We start from the raw sequence: 16,648 nt of genomic DNA, 5'->3' as shown, positions 1-16,648 counted from the left end.
AATTATATCTAACTCAATATGTTCAAATACATACTATCAGAAGTATAATTTATAGGATAGGGTTAAATATATATGTTTAGAGGAACATCTGAATTGATTTTCCAAAAAAACCCAATACATTTTTTTACACTTAAATCAGTCACACTGTAAACTGATTTAAAAAAGAAAAAAAAAAAAAAAGCTTTCATATCCTAGCACTGTGTGCAGGGGAGAAAAACTTTCCTCTACCCTCTTAGGTTCCACTACTAGGGCCTGAAAATTAAACTGATGGAGGACAGATTAACAGGAGAAAATATTTATTTTGTATGTGTTTGAGAGGTCTCACAGAAAAGAAGTGAAAATCCCCAAGAAATAGTTAGGCTTAGTGGCTTATATACCACTTTAACATAGGGTGATAAATTGTGGGAAAAATAGCTAGGCAAAGGAAGGGGGGTGGCTGGGATTTCTAGGGGTTGTAAATTGTAGGAAGATAAATATATAGAGGAAAATAATTAAAGATAAAGGTTGTTTAGGAAGGTTTGTTATGCAGACTCAGTTTAGTACCTTCTCCATTGATGAGAGTCATCTCAATCAAGTGTTCTTATCCTCTTCCTTGTATGGAAAAAGGAAACACCTTTATAAATGAAATTTATGTTACCTTTTTCAAAAGGAAATTTATGTCCTGCTTTTGGACAGAAAGAGAGAGGGCAGAGAGTTGTTTATTGCCTTCAACTCAAAACAATCCTGATGTCAAAGTGGCATATTGTGGGGTGGTGGCTCTTGTGACCCCATGGACTATAGCCCGCCAGGCTCCTCTGTCCATGGGATTTCCCAGGCAAGAATACTGGAGAGGGTTGCCATTTCCTTCTCCACAGGATCTTCCTGACCCAGAAATCAAACCCAGGTCTCCTGCATTGCAGACAGATTCTTTACCGACTGAGCTACAAGGGAGGCCCCATATTGTGGGGTAGGCATGCTTTAATTCCCTTCTCGCATAAACAGCCAGTGAGGTGGTGGCCTAGCAGTGAGAAGAGGAAATGTTAAGCAAGACAACAGGATTGTCAGAAGATTTAGGAAATATTTGAAGACTGCATGGAGAGTTGTAAAGCATTATTTACAACCAACTTCCCTCAATTCTTGAAGTTTGAGTTTAGAACTGGAATTTTTGTGTTGCTGTTGTTGTGGGTCTTTTTGAGGAGGCAAGAAGGACAGCATGACCCATAGTGGTCATGATGCATAACAGCAAAAGAGGAACTCCAAGGAAACACTGCAGACATAAATATCTGTGTGTGATTATGCAATAACCAATCCTCAGTTAGCTGTGGAAGACACAAACTATATGTCTTCAATAAAACACAGAATTATCAAATCGATAATAATGCTTGATTCTCAATCCAGTGTTCTCTCTGTACACTAATGCTTTGAAATGGAGAACAAAGCATTAGTGTACAGAGAGAACATAGGATTGAGAATCAAGACTTGTATTCCACATCAAGTGTTGTCCAGCAGGAACATTAAGGGAGCCATAGACGTCATTTTAAATTCTCCAACAGCCACGCTAAAATGAACAGGAAGAAGCAGACTAAGTGAACTTTAGCCCAATATATCTAAAACTCATTATTTCCACATATCAGCAATATAATTACTGAGATCTTTTACATTTTTTCACACCTGGAAAAAGATTCTCTCAAATCCAACACCTGGGACTTCGCTGGTGGCAGAGTAGATAAGACTGCGCCTGCCAGTGCAGGAGACACGAGTTTGATCCCTGGTCCAAGAAGATTCCACATGCCACAGAGCAACTAAGCCCGTGCCCCAACGACTGAGTTCGTGCACTACAGCGGGTAAGCAGCAACAACTGAAGCCCAAGCACCTAGCGCTCGTGCTCCATAACAAGAGAAGCCCCTGCAGTGAGAAGCCCATGAACCAAAACGAAGAGTAGCCCCTGCTCACCACAACTAGAGGAAGCCTGTGTGTAGCAGCAAAGACCCAGCACAACCACAATTAAGTAAATAAAATCCAAACTCTGTTTTACACTTACAACACATCTCAGTTTAACCAGATATCCAGTGCTCATCACCAGCACGTGTCTGGTGGCTATGGGACTGGACAGCTTTACTCTAGACTCTGATACCTTGGCTACATGACCTTGGATGTAACCTCCCTGCTTCTAAGTAACCTCACTTTCAAATTGAGAGGGAGAAACAAATGCCACCCAGACTTCTTATTTATTTATTTATTTTGGCTGTGCTGGGTCTTTGTTGCTGTGAGGGCTTTCTATAATTGCAGGGCGGGGGGGCTACTCTCTAACTGCCATGCACAGGCTTCTCATTGTGGTGGCATCTCTTGTTGTGAAGCACAGGCTCTCGGAGCACGGGCTTCAGTTACTTGTGACTCATAAGCTCAGTAGTTGTGGTGCATGGGCTTAGTTGCCCTCCTCCAGGATCAGGGACTGAACCTGTGTCTCCTGCATTGGCAGGAAGGTTCTTTACCACCGAGCCACCAGGGAAGACCCCCCCCAAAACTATTTTCTAGTTTAAATTCCGTTGTGTCTATAACTTGTATACTAATGGAAAGACAGTTCAGTTCAGTCACTCAGTCGTGTCTGACTCTTTGCAAGCCCATGAACTGCAGCATGCCAGGCCTCCCTGTCCATCACCAACTCCCGGCATTTACCCAAACTCATGTCCATTGAGTCAGTGATGCCATTCAACCATCTCATGCTCTGTCGTCCCCGTCTCCTCCTGCCCTCAATCTTTCCCAGCATCAGGGTCCTTTGAAAATGAGTCAGTTCTTCCCATCAGGTGGCCAAAGTATTGGAGTTTCAGCTTCAGCATCAGTCCTTCCAATGAATATTCAGGACTGATTTCCTTGAGGATGGACTGGTTGGATCTCCTTGCAGTCCAAGGGACTCTCAAGAGTCTTCTTCAACACCAGAGTTCAAAAGCATCAGTTCTTCAGCACTCAGCCTTCTTTATAGTCCAACTCTCACATCTATACATGACTACTGGAAAAACCATAGCTTTGACTAGACAGACTTTTTTCGGCAAAGTAAAGTCTCTGCTTTTTAATATGTTGTCTAGGTTGGGCATAGCTTTTCTTCCAATGAGCAAGTGTCTTTTAATTTCATGGCTGCATGGAATGGAAAGACATTGCAATGGAAAGACAGTCATTCCCAAATTCCAAATGTAGTCATGTCATTTACTAATAATATACAACATTTTAGTGTAAAATTAATACAAGTCTACTGTGGAAAACTTTTTTTTTAAGTATAAAAATCTATAATCTCCAAGCATATCTATTATTAATATTTTGATAAATTTTCCTGATGATTCCTTTTTTTAAACTCAAGAAACACGGTTGAAACTTTGGGAAGCAATTAATATATTGCTATACTCTTCCTTAGGTATTTTCTTTTAAGTCATGTAATTTAGTTTCCAAGAAAACAAATTTACCTTGTATATCCATTTCCCCTCTCTCTGTTTTTTTTTTTCTTTTCTTTTCTTACAGAGATGTAAGGGACAGCTAGTATTGTATATTTCAGATACACAGCATGATATATATGTACATGTGGCAAAATGATCCCCACAATACTTTAACATCCATCACTACACATACTTACAAAATTTTTTTTCTTGTGATGGGAATTTTTAAGATCTCCTCTCTTAGCAACTTGTAAATATACAATACAGATTTATTCATTATAATCTTATCTTATAAGATTATAATCTCTACCTTATCCCCCTAGGGTTTATTTATCTTATAACTGGAAGTTTCTACCTTATGACCTTCTTCACCCGTTTCACTCATTTGTGTATATTTTTAATATGAGAAGAATCCAAATCATTTTCTTTCAAAATCAGTTCATTAGAGGAGGAAATTTGATCACTAGCGGGATCCTGCTTTGATCGGCTTGTGTCATTTCTGTATAGCCTTTTACTTCCATGACCCCTTGTCTTGGGAGTCTTTAGTTTCCATCAGTTTTCTCTCTTCTCTCATCATCTGTCTGCAAGATCACCCACACCTGCATGTCTGTTTGGGAACCTCTCTGTTCAAACTGCAGAGGCTGTCCTCTCCCGGGGACTATTTCCTAGGCAGTTCTAGCATGCCTTCTGAGGTAAGAGTAGGGACCATCCACGGCTCAGCTTGACCAGCAAGGGTTGCAGTGATTTTGGATTAACACCTCAGAGCAATGGTAAAATGTAGTCTGAAGTGCTTCCCCCTCCTTCCTGAAGGGTTTTTATTTTTTAAACCCAGCAATTAGTCAAAACATAGGCACTAAAATAACGATCGAATACTTAACATGTTTATCTGTGGGAGTTGTTGGATTTTAGAAAGGGATGAGAATAGGGTTTATCTCCCTTTAAATGCCTCCCTTTGCTTTTCTTTCTTTCTATCTTTCTTCTTTTTTTTTTTTTTTTTTCATTTCTGATTCCTTTTGTCCTTCAGGGAGGAGTGTGTGTGTGTAATTGTCAAAAGCGCACAGCCAGAAGAGGAGAGGAAACGGAATTAAAGGTGAAATGAGTAACCACCCCGGCAGCAGGGCACGTGTTGGCGAGGCCCTATATCTCCTTACATCCCAAACGTGGGCCCAGGCACCCCCACCTCCGCAGCCCCCTTCAGGAACCCCCCCTCGACTCTTTGATATGCTAATTGTGGCTGTGGGTCGGTTCGAGCTGGCAAGAGAGCAGAAGCTTTCAGAAGGCTGACACGTTACAAAGCTGCAAACTTCAAAGCCCGGTTTAAAAGGGTCTGTTCTCATCCAGCAAAATAAGTTTGCTTTTTACAATGCCGAAGAGAAAATCCCAACAAATTAGAGTGGAATCTTAAACAATGAAGCAGGCCCAACTCAGAAATAAGGAACCAATTAATGCTATCAACATGGCTTCTATCTGTCCTTAGGACTTTAATCACTTCCAGATGAGAGCATGCATCTGATTAGGGTCCTCTGGCAGCTCACTTCTCCATCAGGGCTCAGTGAAAAGAATGAACAGGAGGTTCCGAGGCTGGAGTCCAAGGTTTGGACTCATCAGCTGGTTACACTCTACCTTGAACCAGGTTGACGTGGTTTCTGGCAGAAAGTCCAACAGAGGGTAGGACATCAAAGAATGCAACTCCTACTTTTTAGAAACACATATATGATTTGTTGGAAGTTATTTCAACTCCCACCTCACCAGGATTGGCCCTAGAAGTCCACAAAGTAAGTCCTTTCCCCCATCATCTTATTTTGTGGTCCAGGCTCTGTTCACTATGAAGCCAACAACCAGAATGTTGTAGTATGGAGCAGAGAAAGGCTTATTGCAGGGCCAAGCAAGGAGAAGGAGTGGCTTGTGTTCAAAACCCCCTGAAATCCCCAGTGGCTTTCGGTGTGAGAGCTGCAAAGTGTGTGACTTTCTTCTCATTGGTTGGTGGTGAGGTAACAGCATGGTGCTTCAAGGGTCTGGTGAGTGAGTGATGGACAGCCGCTCAGTCACGTCCGACTCTTTGCGACCCCATGGACTGTAGCCCTCCAGGCTCCTTCATCCATGGGATTTTCCAGGCCAGAATACTGGAGTGGTTTGCCATTCCCTTCTCCAGGGGATTTCCCAACCCAGGGTCCGAACCCGGGCCTCCTGCATTGCAGGCAGATTCTTCACTGTCTGAGCCATAGGGAAGCCCCTGGCTGTGGGAGTAAGGGTCTGGTGATCAGCCTGAAATCAACCTCCTCCACCTGAGTGGGGCTTTACTTCCTGCAGAAGAACCCAAAGATGCTGTCATGTATATCCTTTGAGGAGGAGCCAGGACTCTGTCTTAATCACCTCACTATAGTTTCTTGATTGCTCCTCTTTTGTTTATGCATTCCCTTATGTCCTTGATGAGCAACTGTTTGAATCTGCCCTCTGGAGTTCAGGGAAAGTCTAGGAGGCCTAAGATTGATTCCTACAAACAAGAGGAGGGGAGGGAGGACAGAAATGATTTGTACCTGGGAGGCTCCTGCTCGGTTTCAATCTACAATTCTACCGTTTTTTAACTTTATCTCCTTGGCTCTTATTTGCTGTTTTAGTCGCTCAGTCCCATCCAACTCTTTCGTGAACCCATGAACTATAGCCTGCCAGGCTCCTTTGTCCATGGGATTTTCCAGGCAAGAATACAGGAGTGGGTTGCCATTTCCTCCGCCAGGGGATGATCTGGACCCAGGGATTGAACTCTCAACTCCTGCATCAGCAGGTGGATTCTCTACCTCTGAGCCACCTGGGAAGCCCTTGGTTTTTTTTTTTATTTTTGTTTGCTACTCAGGCTTTCTTTAGTTACTGTGAGAGCAGGCTACTCTTTGTTGGGGTGCACAGGCTTCTCACTGAGATGGCTTCTCTTGTTGCAGAGCAAAGGCTCTAGGTTCGCAGGCTCAACTGTGGCTCACAGGCCCTAAAGCTCCAGCTCAGTAGTGGTGGTGCACAGGCTTAGGTGCTCCAAGGCATGTGGGATCTTCCCAGACCAGGGATTGAACCCGTGTCCCCTGCACTGGCAAGCGAAGTCCTATACAGTGTACCACCAGGGAAATCCTATCTCTTTGGCTCTTAAAGGCAATATTTTAGCCTTTGTCCTGGTCTGCTTGGGCTGCCATAACAAAATACCACAGACCTGGTGGTTTAAACAACAGAATCTATTTTTTCACAGTTTCAGAGGTGTTGGCAGGACTGGTGTCTGATGAGAACTTCCTCTTTGGATTGCAGGTGGCCACCATCTTGCTGCAGTTCACGGGACCTCTTCACTGAGTCCATGCTGTGGGGGGAGGTCTCTGGTATCTCTTCCTCCTTTTTAGAAGGACAATAATACTATTGGATTAGGGCCCCACCCATGTGACCTCATTTAACTTTAATTTTCTCTTTAAGGACCCTATCTCCAAATACAGCCCCATTGGGGTTAGAGCCTAAAAGGGCTCAGAATATGCCACTCCAAAATATACCACTTTGGTAGGAGGATTATTTTGAGCTGAAAGTAACCAGGAATCAACAGATGCAGAAAGAAGCCTTCCCTTATCAGACTAAAAGCAGCAAGTTCTGGGAAATAAGGCTGCTATAATTCCCTCTCCAGGGTGAATCTACTCCCAGAAGGGAAATAAAACCCACCCTAAATCCCTCCTCCATGGGAGTTTAACTGCCGTGAAGGAGACAGAACTATCACTCAGACCTGTATAGACAAACATGATCACAAACTTTCTTATCTGTCCTTTGTTCTCCTAAAAACCCATTTGTCTTTCTAAAGAAACTATTCATTCTGCCATAAAAGTCTTTTCTCCCCCACCCCTTACCCCTACTAAGTTAGGTATATAAGCCTCTAGCTTTTACCATTTAACCAGCCAACTACCTCTTTTGTTAACTCCCCTGTGCTAAGAATAATCTTTTTCCCCAGTTAATCTGTCTTTTGTTAGTTTAATTCATAGGCCTCCAGTTTTCAGAACTTAAGAGGGTAGAGAAAAATATTTTCCCTACAGGCTTCAACTTATGAATCTGGGTTGTGGGTCATGGAGGACACAATTCAGTCCATAGCAGTCTTCAGGCTTCCTCAGCAAATCAAAACCCTCATGCATATCTCCGAAGTACAAAAACAGCCAGCAAGGGCAAGAGCTGTGTCCATGAAGAGAGAGTGACAGGGGAGTAAGGTAATGAATTCTGACCTAGATGGCATATGCCTGCCCTCCTCCCTGGGTTATACCTGGGGTCTCCACTACCTTCAGCCTTACTAGCTTTGCATTTTTGTCTTAAAAGGACTGTCTTTTCTACTGGCTAATGAGTATGGCTTCCCTGGTGATTCAGATAGTAAAGAATCCACCTGCAATGCAGGAGACTCGGGTTTGATCCCTGGGTCAGGAAGATCCCCTGGAAAAGAGAATGGCTACCCACTCCAGTATTATCGGCTGGAAAATTCCATGGACAGAGGAGCCCTAGTGGGCTACAGAGTCCCTAGGGTCGCAAAGAGTCAGACATGACTGAGCAACTAATACTTTCACAATGGGTATGACACATGTGTTGACCTGTGTGAGTTAGTGGGTGGTAGGGGAGGTTGAGGAAGATTCATCCTGACTTTGAAGGAGAGTAGAGTATGCCACCCCAAAATATGCCTCTTTGGCATAAAGGTTTTGACCTGATCTTGAGAAACTACAGACATAGGAGAATCTCTGAGAATTTCTGATAGGATTTTGACATGCAACAAAAAGTGGATTTTATGCAACAAACCATGATGACCAGCTCAGTGATTAGACTGAGAAGGAGCTCCAAAGCACTTCCCAAAGCCAAATTTGCACCCAAAAAAAGTCATGGTCACTTTTTGGTGGTCTGCTGCCACTCTGATCCACTACAGCAAACCCTAGCGAAACCATTACATCTGAGAAGTATGCTCAGCAGATGAATGAAATGCACCAAAAACCGCAACACCTGCAGTCAGCATTGGTCAACAGAAAGGGCCCAATTCTTCTCCCACAACAATGCCCGACCTCATGTCTTACAACCAACGCTTCAAAAGCTGAAGGAACTGGGCTACAAAGTTTTTCCTCATCCACCATACTCACCTGGTGACTTACCAACTGACTATCACTTCTTTAAGCATCTCTGAACGCAGAGTAGACTTCACCCTTGTGTGGGAGATACTTACATTTACAAAGGAATCCTCTTTTTGTCGGTGTCTCCCTCCTTCTACCAGGAAGAGAAAGGTGGCTCTAATTCACAAGAAACTTTTATCAGTGGGGAATGCCCCAACTTAATTCTGCATAACAACCTACTCCTGTTTACTGGATTCAACTCCCCTAGCTGGTCCCCTGACCACTAACATCTTTAGTCTTTAGCTGAAGATGGTATTTAAGGTGATACCATCTGGGGGAGTTTTATGCAGTTTTCCTGGGTCTCTACTAATGTAATACTTGCTTCTAAATCTCTGTTTGTTGTTCTCTCTCTCTTTTTTTTTTTTTTTTTGGCTGTGCCACCTGGCTTTCAGAACCTTACTTCACAACCAGGGATCTGACCCAGGCCCCCTGCCATGGAAGTACAAAGTCCTAACCACTCACCAGACTTCCAGGGAGGTCTCTGTTAACCTTTCTTTTATTAAAGGGGGTCTCAGCCACAGAACCTAGAGGAGAAGAAGGAAATTTATTTTTCCTCCTCTATAACTTGAATAATTCGGGACAGCCCCACCCTCCAGGAACAGGACAGCCTGAGAGGCACTGGGCAGCTGAATTTCCAAAAACTCGCTCTCTGCCTGGCATTGTTGTTGTTCACTCGCTAAGTCAAGTCCAACTCTTTGTGGCAGTAGGTGGAGGCCTTGGCGGATTTCCACCTCCTCTGGGGGCTGATGCAGCCATCAGGAAAAATGATCATAGAAGAAGGGCAGGATGCCCCACTCCAAACATGCCTCTTTGGCACCTAAGAGACATTGCTTACATTTATAAGGAAAATCTCCATGTGTGAGGGTGTCTCCCCTCTGAACCAGGAAGAGGAGGAGGCCAACTGTCTAGAAACTCTTAGCAATGGGGAAGACAACAACCTAAATCTGCATAACAAACTTTCCCTTGTTTACTTTGCTTTTCCTGGGAACCTCCCAGAACCAGTCTCCCCACACCACCCAACGTCTTCTTTTGTCTTTAGCTGGAGACGGTATTTGGGGTGGTGACTTGGGCCATTTCCGGCAGTTACTCAGTTTTCCTGGGTCTCTCCCAGGTCTTCAGGAAGGGTACGTGTGATTACACTTGTTTGTTTTTGTCCCATTAATCTCTCTCTTATTAGAGGGGGATCTAGCCAAGAACCTAGAAGGGTAAAGGGAAAATTCTTTTCCTCCCCTATACTATATACAACAAGATTAACTTCATTTTAAAAACTCAAAGAAAAAAATACTGGAAGGAAATGGAGCAAATGGTTTTCTTCCTATATAGACAGCATCCTAAATAATTGCATCCTCTGAGATTTACATAAATCCCACTCAAGCCCGCTCTCCCAGGTCCAGAAGGAAGTCTGGGATCCTCCCCCGGGTCTCTTGAATTCCAGAGGGCTCAGCTGCTAAGATCTGCAGCTCCTGTTTCCTGTCCCCCTTCACCCTTAGTCCCACGGACATCTCACCACCCTCAGCTCTTATCCTGGCCCCCCTTTTCCCGGCACTGCTTTGGGTGTAACAGCCTTAACTGGAGGTGTGGGGAACGGGGGCGGGACGGTGTACACACCGAGAAGGGTGCCCAGCTCATCACAGCGCGTAAACTTCCTCCAGCCACCCTACCCTGGTGAGTTTCTCTCGCCCCGCATCTGCACGGCCACCACCCCTATCACACCAGAGCTCAACCTGCCCGCCCCCCTTCACACCCCTCCCTCCGCTCCGCTTCCCCCACCCCCAACCCACAGGAACTCCTCCTTGTTCTCCTGCCCAGGCGGGTAAACTCCTTCCTACCTCCAGCTACCCCTGAGTGACCAACCCTCATGCACTTCACCCTTGAAGTGTCTGGTCAAGGTATTTTACCAATCAAAAGACACCTATTCCAGAGTGGAGTTCTATCACTGTCTCAGGGGCATAAGCTGCCGCCACTGCGCTTTGGCTGAAAGTCACATTTTCCCCTTTACTGCAAGTCTTTACCAAACTTTCCTGACAAGCATGTATTAATTTCAAAACTTTTTTAAGGGAGAGGTCACATATAGACAAGGGTTCTCAATTGGGGACAATTTTGCAGCCCTAGGGGACATATGGGCTTCCCCAGTGGCTCAGACAGTAAAGATTCTGCTTGCAAAGCAGGAGACACAGGTTCGATCTCTGGGTTGGGAAGATCCTCTGGAGAAGAGAATGGCTACCCACTCCAATATTCTTGGCCAGAGATTCCATGGACAGTGCATGCTAAGTCACTTTAGTCATCTCTGACTCTTTGCAACCCTATGGACTGTATGTAGCCTGCCAGGCTCCTCTGTCCATGGGATTCTCCAGGCAAGAATACTGGAGTAGGTTGCCATTTCCTCCTCCAGGGGATCTTCCTGATCCAGGGATCGAACCCTCGTCTCCATGGACAGAGGAGCACCTAAAAAGAGAAACAGAGTGACTCTTCTCTGTTTAAAGTGGGATCAGTTAAAGGAGATCATTCTGTTTATGTTGACAGAATAATAACAGCTACAAATCACTGATAATTTACTCTACAGCCTTACGACCTTGACTGTACTTGACCTCCTGAAGCTAATCAGGGTGGGGACTGGTTAGAACCTGGATGGGAGGATGTACTCTGCTCCTAACCCCAGTGGCTCAGCGGTACAGAATCTGCCTGCAATGAAGCAGACAAAGGAGACACAGGTTCAGTCCTCAGGTCGAGAAGATCCCTTAAAAAGAGAATGGCAACCCACTCCACTATTCTTGCCTGGAGAACCCCATGGACAGAGGAGCCTGGCGGGCGATGGTCAGGTCGCAGAGGCAGACATGACTGAAGCAGTTGAACATGCAAGCACATACCCCAAAAACCCTACAAGGCAAGTAGCTGTTTGGTTATCATCCCCTTTCTAAGAATGAGGGAACCAAACTGAGGCCAGGAGGGGTAAATAATCCGCCAAGGTCACACAGACAGTATGATAGACGCAGGATGACTTGAGACAGAGAAGTGTCAGGCCAGGAGGAAATGGTGCTAACAGTCACACTTTGGTCCTAGACTTGCCACACACATATATTTCCTACATTTCTACCCCACTGCTGAGCAAACAGAGAACGTGTTAAAGGAGACATGAAGCTTTGGCCACTAAATTTCATCCCAAAATTGTGAATGGCAATTTTGTGTTTTGTAAATAGAACTTCAAAAGTGTGTTTCATTCAAGAGGCTTGATTTTTGGTCTTTTAAGATTAATGAACCATGTTATCAGTACACTAAATATATGTGTGTGTATGTATGTATTTTTCTTAATACTTTGAAATGTGCATTTTTAAATATAGCGAGAGAAGGGGAGGCAGGCCAGATGGCTTCACTGGAGAACTACCAAGTGTTTAAAGAAGAATTAGCATCAGTTCTACACAATCTCTTCCAGAAAAACAGAAGAGGAGGGAACACTGCCCAGTTCATTTTATGAAGCTAGTATTAATTCTAATACCAATACTAGACAAAGATAGTACAACAAAAGGAGAACTCCAGACAAATATCCCTCATGAATACAGATGTAAAAAGTCCTTAGCAAAACACTAGCAAATAGAATTCAGCAATATATAAGAATTATTTATTATGACCAAGTGGGCTCTACTTCAGAGATACAAAGCTCGTTCATTTTGAAAGTCAATAAATTTAATTTAAAAATGATTAGATCCTTCAATCCAAAAACATGCATTTGGCAAAATTCAATATCCATTTGTGATAAGGAAGAACAGAAAAGTAAGAACAGAGGGAAACTTCCTCAACTTGATTTTTAAATGTAACCACACACACACACACAAAATCCTACAATTAATATTTTGCTTATTGATAAAAGACTGAATGTTTTCTCCCTACAATCAAGAAAAAGGCAAGGATATCTGCTCTTATCACTCTTATTTATTTATTTTTTTATTTTTTTCCATCACTCTTATTTAATGCACTGTTGGAAGTTCTAGCCTGTGCAAAAAGGCAAGAAAAGGAAATAAAAGGCATGCATATCAGAAAGTTACAAATAAAAACTATACCTATCTGCAGATGACATATAATAATTTTCTGTGTGGGAAAATCCCAAGGAATCTATTTAAAAGAAAAAGAAAAAAAATTAATTCAGTAAAGCTGCAGGTTATCAAATAAGTATACAAAACTCAATTGTATTCTATAAATTAGCAATGAACATGTGAAAACAAAATTTTTAAATATAATGCCACTTACAGTCACAAAAAAATAGGTGTAAATCTATTTTACGTGCACTTGTATGCTGAAGATTAAACAATGCTATTTTTTAAATAAAACTTAAAAAGATCTAAATCAATGGAAAGACACATTCATGAATTGAAAGGCTCAATATAGTAAAGACTCTGCTGTGCTTAGTCTGTCAGTCATATCCTACTCTTTGTGACCCCACGGAGTGTAGCCTTCCAGGCTCCTCTGTCCATGGGATTCTCCAGGCAAGAATACTGGAGTGGGTTGCCAAAGCCCTCCTCCAGGGGATCTTCCCCACCTAGGGATCAAGCCCAGGTCTCCCACACTGCAGGCAGATTCTTTACCATCTGAGCCACCAGGGAATCCCGAGAATACTGGAGTGGATAGCCTATCCCTTCTCCAAGGAATCTTCCCCACCAAGGAATCGAACCAGGGTCTCCTGCATTGCAGGCAGATTTGAAAACTTCTGCTCTGTGAAAGACCCTCTTAAATAAATGAAAAGACTAGCTATAGAGTGTAAGAAACTAGCCACAAAGCACGTGTCTCCCAGAGGACTTGTTTAGTTGCTAAGTCATGTCTGACCCTTTGCCATTAGGGAAATACAGATTAAAACCACCATGAGACAGCCCACCCATCAAAATGGCTAAAATAAAAGATAGTAACAAGAGTAAATTCTGCTCAGGATACAGAGAAATTCGATCACTCATATGATGTTGGTGGGAATGTAAACTAGTACAGCCACTCGAGAAGACAGTGTGGCAGTATCTTAAAAAACTAAGCACAGACTTATCCTCTGACCTAGCATTACACTCCTGCTCATTCATCCCAAAGAAATGAAGACTTATGGTCACAAAAAACCTGTACACAAATGTGCATGTAGTATACAAATGTGTATTACTCATTCTTATCCAACTCTTTTCAACTCCGTGCACTGTCAATGGCCAGGCTCCTTTGTCCATGGGAATTTCTAGGCAAGAATACTGGAGTGGTTTGCCACTTCCTACTCCAAAAAAAAGGAGAAGGAAATGGCAATCCACTCCAGTATTCCTGCCTGGAGAATCCCAGGGACGGCAGAGCCCAGTTGTGTCAGTCGGACACAACTGAAGTGACTTGGCCACCACCACTCCAAAAAAATGTGTGAAACAGCCTTATTTGCAATAGCCCATACTTGGAAACAACCCAAGTGTCCTTCAATGGGCAAATGGTTAAACAAATTGTGATACATCTATACCATGGCTATGTTTCAGCAATAAAAACAAACTATTGATACAGTCAACAATCTGGATGAATAACCAGTGAGTTATGCTAAATGACAAAAGCCAATCCCAAAGGTTACAAACTATGTGATTCCATTTATATAACATTCTTGAAATGAAAAAATTATAGAAATGAAGAAAAGGTGAGGGGTTGCCAGTGGTTAAAGAAGAGTTCAGGGCAGGAAAGAAACAGGTTTGGCTATAAAAGGACAATCTGAGGGATTTTTGTGATGGAAATTGACTCTATCTTAACTTTCAATGTCCACATCTTGGTTGTATGAGGTCTTACCATGCAGGGGAAAGTAGGTAAAAGGTATAGGAAATTCCTCTGTATTATTTCTTACAACTACATACGAAAACATAATGATCTCAAAATAGAAAATTCATTTAAAACTATATTTGAATTATATTATTATATTATAATGAACTATTCATAATTATAAACTGTATTATATTACATCTATTTAAATAACTGGATATCTATATGGAATTCACCCTGAGCTTTTCAGAAAGCCATAGTTTGAAAGAAAGATATGCTTAAATATGGGCTTTAGGAAAAAGTATGAACAATACAAGCCCAGAAGAGGCCAGTTTCTTGATTAAGGTTAAAAAGTACCCATTCACTGGAGAAGACACCCCTAAAATGTGACCAGGAGACAAGTCACCCACTCTCCTGAAGAGCAGGCACCTATACTCCACGTAAAATAAACTGTAGACGGAGAAATTGCAATGTGAGAAGAGTGTGGAAAGCGAGGAAGGGGTGTCGTAATGACTAGTGCAAACAGTCACCACGGAGTCTAGGAAGAACTAGAGGGTGAGACACGAGGTGTTTTTCCAGCACTGACCAGGACAGACTATAGCTGGCCAACACAAACATCCAGTCCACTGGGCAAACATACTCCTGGCTGAAGGCGAATTTTTCACTTGGGGCAGTCACCATGTGATGAAAATACACCCTCTAGGAAATCCAATTTCCCTTGCTTGGGTTCTATATTCATCAAGCAATCTTCTGATCTTAATTTGATTTTTGATGGTTTCCTTACTAGAAGAGAAGGAGCTAATGGAATCCAATCTGTTAAATGATTATGTGTTTTCTTCCCCTGTGACTCTCCCATGGATTTTTGGCACTGGGTATTTTGTTCCAAACTGTTTTCTCTCTCAGGCATGATAGTATTTTTCCTCCAACAAAAATACAACCCCCTGGAACAAAGGGACTGATTCAACAACCGTTTATTAAGCACCTGCTATGTGCTTGGACCTGCGCAAGGATCAAAAGCAAAATGCAGCTGAGATATGATTTGTGCCCCAGTGATGACTAATTTCCTGGCGGTCCTGTCACAGCAGAGCCAGCGGTTGCCATTATGGCTAAGAATGTGGGCTTCAGAACCAAACCAATGGAACTGGATTTATGGTGCCAACATTTTCAGTGTGTGTGATCATGAGCAAGTTATGTAACCACCCTGACCCTCAGTTTCCTCGCCTATAAATCAGGCAGGAGATTTCCCAAGACGTTGTGAGGATTAAATGAGTTAATCCGGACAACACATAGCAACAGAGACATAGTAAGCCTTCATTAAATGGGGTTATTATGACTCTGCAATCATTCTCACAGTAATAATTTTCAATTGGGTTGAGACTACACTCCCGTCTACTGCCCGCTTAACTTGCCTGGCCACCCAAGGTCCAATTATTTCCAGGCATCTGGGAACACCAGGGAATGCAGAGAGGTTCAATGAATCTGCCTTGGCTGTCACTTGCCACCAAACAGCAATTGACTCAAAGGGTTGCTCCTTTAGGCTCTCACAGGACTCCTCTTACACCCACCATGCTGTTTCTCCTCCTTCCCAAAATGAGGCATGACCTGCCCTCATTCACCACAGTGCTTCTGGGGCCTTCACATTTATGATTTGAACTTCAGAAGTCACGGAGGTAACCAAAGGGTCCTGTGCCCAACTCTTAGAATCTGAGCTTACCACTAAGTTTCAAAGGCTGCTTCTGTTCCACTTTAAAAAAAAACCATGCCATCTCCAGGCCCCAGGAGAAGGGCGGAGGGCCGGTTCTTCAGTTTTGTTTGTTTGGCTGCTCTGGGTCTTCATTGCTGTGTGCAGGCTTTCTCTACTTGCAGGAAGCCTGGGCTGCTCTCCAGATGCGGTGCTCAGCTTCTCCTTGCCGTGTCTTCTCTTGTTGCAGAGCTCGGCTCAGTACAGGCTCAGTAGCTGTGATGCTCAAGCTCAGTTTCCCCACGGCATGTGGAATCTTCCCGGGCCGGGAGTTGAACCTGTCAGGTGAGTGTATGCTCCTCGGTTCTTTGTCTCATCACAACAAAAATTTGAAGTGACGGACATTAAAGCCCCCTTGGCGGGTCACAGCTCTCGGGTCTTGGACAGACTGTGTTATAGCTCTTAAATAAATCAGTGTTACAACTCTATTTTATTTAGATAATAGCAGGAAAATCCATCTTCGAGGCGTGAGGGCACATTGATCGATCCAAAGACGCGAAGAGAAGAGCGCCCCATCGCGAGGGAGAGAGAGAGAGAAGAGAGCTTTGGCTCTTCTTTTTATATGTTTTTTCCTTCCCCCTGGGCCTGTCCTATGCAAATTGGGC

General features: G+C 43.3%; 1 long non-coding RNA gene across 1 annotated transcript in view; it reads left to right on the top strand.

Moving 5' to 3' along the window:
• Nucleotides 1-16,324, top strand: part of LOC133059196 (uncharacterized) — a 34,563-nt gene extending 18,239 nt beyond the window's left edge. The window contains exon 3 of the long non-coding RNA XR_009693490.1: nt 16,234-16,324. This is a non-coding gene — a long non-coding RNA (uncharacterized LOC133059196). The remainder of the gene's footprint in view (nt 1-16,233) is intronic.
• The last annotated feature ends 324 nt before the right edge of the window (nt 16,325-16,648 follow it).

Source organism: Dama dama, chromosome 7 (assembly GCF_033118175.1).
Source record: "Dama dama isolate Ldn47 chromosome 7, ASM3311817v1, whole genome shotgun sequence".
Classification (NCBI taxonomy): domain Eukaryota; kingdom Metazoa; phylum Chordata; class Mammalia; order Artiodactyla; family Cervidae; genus Dama; species Dama dama.
The sequence above is the reverse complement of the archived record's forward strand: the minus strand, read 5'-3'. Positions and strand labels throughout refer to the sequence as shown.